This window comes from Schistocerca serialis, chromosome 4 (assembly GCF_023864345.2).
Source record: "Schistocerca serialis cubense isolate TAMUIC-IGC-003099 chromosome 4, iqSchSeri2.2, whole genome shotgun sequence".
Taxonomy (NCBI): Eukaryota; Metazoa; Arthropoda; class Insecta; order Orthoptera; family Acrididae; genus Schistocerca; species Schistocerca serialis.
In genome coordinates this window covers 415,334,727-415,339,726 of record NC_064641.1, presented here as the reverse complement: position 1 = coordinate 415,339,726, position 5,000 = coordinate 415,334,727, and the positions used below count along the sequence as shown (strand labels likewise).

At 51.1% G+C, this 5,000-nt stretch overlaps 1 non-coding gene across 1 annotated transcript in view; it reads right to left on the bottom strand.

The window, feature by feature from the left end:
• The window catches only part of LOC126476823 (small subunit ribosomal RNA), a 1,909-nt gene extending 767 nt beyond the window's left edge, over positions 1-1,142 (bottom strand). The window contains exon 1 of the ribosomal RNA XR_007587262.1: positions 1-1,142. This exon is cut by the window's left edge and continues 767 nt beyond it. This is a non-coding gene — a ribosomal RNA (small subunit ribosomal RNA).
• Between the last annotated feature and the right edge of the window lie 3,858 nt (positions 1,143-5,000).

Below are 5,000 nucleotides of genomic sequence, written 5' to 3'. Positions count from 1 at the left end.
ATCGCTGGCTGGCATCGTTTATGGTTAGAACTAGGGCGGTATCTGATCGCCTTCGAACCTCTAACTTTCGTTCTTGATTAATGAAAACATACTTGGCAAATGCTTTCGCTTCTGTTCGTCTTGCGACGATCCAAGAATTTCACCTCTAACGTCGCAATACGAATGCCCCCGCCTGTCCCTATTAATCATTACCTCGGGTTCCGAAAACCAACAAAATAGAACCGAGGTCCTATTCCATTATTCCATGCACACAGTATTCAGGCGGGCTTGCCTGCTTTAAGCACTCTAATTTGTTCAAAGTAAACGTGCCGGCCCACCGAGACACTCAATAAAGAGCACCCTGGTAGGATTTCAACGGGGTCCGCCTCGGGACGCACGAGCACGCACGAGGCGGTCGCACGCCTTCGGCTCGCCCCACCGGCAGGACGTCCCACGATACATGCCAGTTAAACACCGACGGGCGGTGAACCAACAGCGTGGGACACAAATCCAACTACGAGCTTTTTAACCGCAACAACTTTAATATACGCTATTGGAGCTGGAATTACCGCGGCTGCTGGCACCAGACTTGCCCTCCAATAGATACTCGTTAAAGGATTTAAAGTGTACTCATTCCGATTACGGGGCCTCGGATGAGTCCCGTATCGTTATTTTTCGTCACTACCTCCCCGTGCCGGGAGTGGGTAATTTGCGCGCCTGCTGCCTTCCTTGGATGTGGTAGCCGTTTCTCAGGCTCCCTCTCCGGAATCGAACCCTGATTCCCCGTTACCCGTTACAACCATGGTAGGCGCAGAACCTACCATCGACAGTTGATAAGGCAGACATTTGAAAGATGCGTCGCCGGTACGAGGACCGTGCGATCAGCCCAAAGTTATTCAGAGTCACCAAGGCAAACGGACCGGACGAGCCGACCGATTGGTTTTGATCTAATAAAAGCGTCCCTTCCATCTCTGGTCGGGACTCTGTTTGCATGTATTAGCTCTAGAATTACCACAGTTATCCAAGTAACGTGGGTACGATCTAAGGAACCATAACTGATTTAATGAGCCATTCGCGGTTTCACCTTAATGCGGCTTGTACTGAGACATGCATGGCTTAATCTTTGAGACAAGCATATGACTACTGGCAGGATCAACCAGGGAGCTGCGTCAACTAGAGCTGAGCAGCCGGCCGCCCGGGAGTGTGTCCCGGGGGCCCGCGCGAACACGCAAGCGTCCGCTCAATTATTCTGCAAACAGGAGGAGGCTGAGCTCCCCTGCACAACACACCTCGAAACCCTCTCAGGTCCCGGCGGCGCGCAGCGCCGTCCTAAGTACTTGGTCGGGTTCGAGAGAGGCGCAATCGCCCGGAGTTAGGCGAGTAGACGCTTTAGGTGCGACCACCCGTGCTCCCAACTGAGCTTGCCGCTGCCGACAGAGGCCCGGGAGCGTGCTGTCGTGGCATTGCCGGCGGGAGACAACACGCGCCACCTACGGTGACCGGCAGCTCCAACGCCGGCGCCACAGAAGGACAAAAGCCCCACTTGGGTGCCGAAGCGAACTCTCCCAGCACAGCGCACGCGCCAACACGTCCGCACAGCTGCGATACAAACCACCTGCGAGAACCGCTGGGGCGACCGAGCAGCAGACGGCGTCGCGGCGCCGAGCGCCGGGCGGCGGCGCATCCTCAGCGCACAAAGTCCTCAATCGGACCAGCACACTGCAGATGGCCACCGCGCTTCGCACCGGGCCCGCGAGGACCTACTTTGGCCGCAAGGCGCCGCGAGCAGGGGGCGCCGGCGCGCAGCTGCGCCGCCTGCCGCGTCCGTCGGCCGGCGCGCCTGCCACTGGCCGCCCCCACCAGCCGGCTGTAGCGCGTGCGCCCACGCACCGCGCTGCCAGCACGCCGGGCGGCCCCCCCTCACCGGCCGGGGACGGTCCCACCCAGCCACCGCCGCGTATCGCCTCACACCCAGATCCCCTTTCACGTTCGTGGGCATGGTGGGTATCCCTGAAACAACCGGTTAATAGCTCGACCGATCGTCGCCAACACTGATTCACCTCTAGCGAGAACAACCGCACCACAACGGGTTACCAGTTGTTCATTTGCGTAACGTCACCAGCAAACGTACACGTCCATCGCCATTTGCAACGAGTATTGCATGCCTGTGTCAGGTGTCACAACACACTACGTCTGCCCACATAGACGCAACAACATGTGCACGCCTAGAGAACACGTGGAAGGTCGACCCCGTACGTATGCGGTGTCCATTGCGCGAACGACTGTCAGCCGGCCTCTGCAGCATGTCGCAGATGTGGAACACGGTGCAACATGCTATCACGGTGTGTGAGAAGAGACGACTACGTCCGAATACACGCTCCACTACATCAACAGACTGCTCATGCTGATCGCCATCCAGGGCGTCCGTTCCTCCCACACGTCTGTATGGCGTACCACACTGCAATCCAGCTCTTATAGGGAGACGACACGTAGCTGCGTGCACAATATTTGGACTGTATGGTCCGCCGTTGCTAGGCGCAGTCGTCATACGGCCACATGTGCCACGATGTATCATTCAGTACATACGGACCAATGTGCAGTACAGTTTGTGGGTTTTGCGTACATCGGCGGACAGGTGACAGGCCGTACCACAACGTAGGCTGAGTACGTCGGCATGCGAAGGGCGTTGAACATGCAAACTTCTCACCGACCAGCTTGCGAAGGCAGGGGGGAAGGGGGGGGGGCATGTACGTCCTGCTGCTATCCACATTACAGTGTATAGCAGGAGCATGTGGAAAGTCAGCAACACCTGCAAGGTGTTTAACATGACGCGATACACAGGGGACCGGGCAGTGCGAGTAGCGAACTATATTGCGAGGGTTGCGGTTAGGCAACACTACACTAATTTAACGAGTTGCATAACAATTACAGAGCAGGTTCAGCGACAACGTGCGTCAGGTTAAGGCGCAATATAGTTTTGGTTACGGCGCACTTTAGGTTAGGTTAAGGCATATTATAGGTTAGGTTAAGGCATATTATGGGTTAGGTTAAGGCATATTATAGGTTAGGTTAAGGCATATTATAGGTTAGGTTAAGGCATATTATAGGTTAGGTTAAGGCATATTATAGGTTAGGTTAAGGCATATTATAGGTTAGGTTAAGGCATATTATAGGTTAGGTTAAGGCATATTATAGGTTAGGTTAAGGCATATTATAGGTTACGTTACGGCACAACATGGGTTACGTTACGGCACAACATGGGTTACGTTACGGCACAACATGGGTTACGTTACGGCACAACATGGGTTACGTTACGGCACAACATGGGTTACGTTACGGCACAACATGGGTTACGTTACGGCACAACATGGGTTACGTTACGGCACAACATGGGTTACGTTACGGCACAACATGGGTTACGTTACGGCACAACATGGGTTACGTTACGGCACAACATGGGTTACGTTACGGCACAACATGGGTTACGTTACGGCACAACATGGGTTACGTTAAGGCACAAATTAGGTTAGGTTAAGGCACAAACTAGGTTAGGTTAAGGCACAAACTAGGTTAGGTTAAGGCACAACGTAGGTTAGGTTAAGGCACAACGTAGGTTAGGTTAAGGCACAACGTAGGTTAGGTTAAGGCACAACGTAGGTTAGGTTAAGGCACAACGTAGGTTAGGTTAAGGCACAACGTAGGTTAGGTTAAGGCACAAATTAGGTTAGGTTAAGGCACAAATTAGGTTAGGTTAAGGCACAAATTAGGTTAGGTTAAGGCACAAATTAGGTTAGGTTAAGGCACAAATTAGGTTAGGTTAAGGCACAAATTAGGTTAGGTTAAGGCACAAATTAGGTTAGGTTAAGGCACAAATTAGGTTAGGTTAAGGCACAAATTAGGTTAGGTTAAGGCACAACGTAGGTTAGGTTAAGGCACAACGTAGGTTAGGTTAAGGCACAACGTAGGTTAGGTTAAGGCACAACGTAGGTTAGGTTAAGGCACAACGTAGGTTAGGTTAAGGCACAACGTAGGTTAGGTTAAGGCACAACGTAGGTTAGGTTAAGGCACAACGTAGGTTAGGTTAAGGCACAACGTAGGTTAGGTTAAGGCACAACATAGGTTAGGTTAAGGCACAACGTAGGTTAGGTTAAGGCACAACGTAGGTTAGGTTAAGGCACAACGTAGGTTAGGTTAAGGCACAACGTAGGTTAGGTTAAGGCACAACGTAGGTTAGGTTAAGGCACAACGTAGGTTAGGTTAAGGCACAAATTAGGTTAGGTTAAGGCACAAATTAGGTTAGGTTAAGGCACAAATTAGGTTAGGTTAAGGCACAAATTAGGTTAGGTTAAGGCACAAATTAGGTTAGGTTAAGGCACAAATTAGGTTAGGTTAAGGCACAAATTAGGTTAGGTTAAGGCACAAATTAGGTTAGGTTAAGGCACAAATTAGGTTAGGTTAAGGCACAACGTAGGTTAGGTTAAGGCACAACATAGGTTAGATTAAGGCACAACGTAGGTTAGGTTAAGGCACAACGTAGGTTAGGTTAAGGCACAACGTAGGTTAGGTTAAGGCACAACGTAGGTTAGGTTAAGGCACAACGTAGGTTAGGTTAAGGCACAACGTAGGTTAGGTTAAGGCACAACGTAGGTTAGGTTAAGGCACAACGTAGGTTAGGTTAAGGCACAACGTAGGTTAGGTTAAGGCACAACGTAGGTTAGGTTAAGGCACAACGTAGGTTAGGTTAAGGCACAACGTAGGTTAGGTTAAGGCACAACGTAGGTTAGGTTAAGGCACAACGTAGGTTAGGTTAAGGCACAACGTAGGTTAGGTTAAGGCACAACGTAGGTTAGGTTAAGGCACAACGTAGGTTAGGTTAAGGCACAACGTAGGTTAGGTTAAGCACAACGTAGGTTAGGTTAAGGCACAACGTAGGTTAGGTTAAGGCACAACGTAGGTTAGGTTAAGGCACAACGTAGGTTAGGTTAAGGCACAACGTAGGTTAGGTTAAGGCACAACGTAGG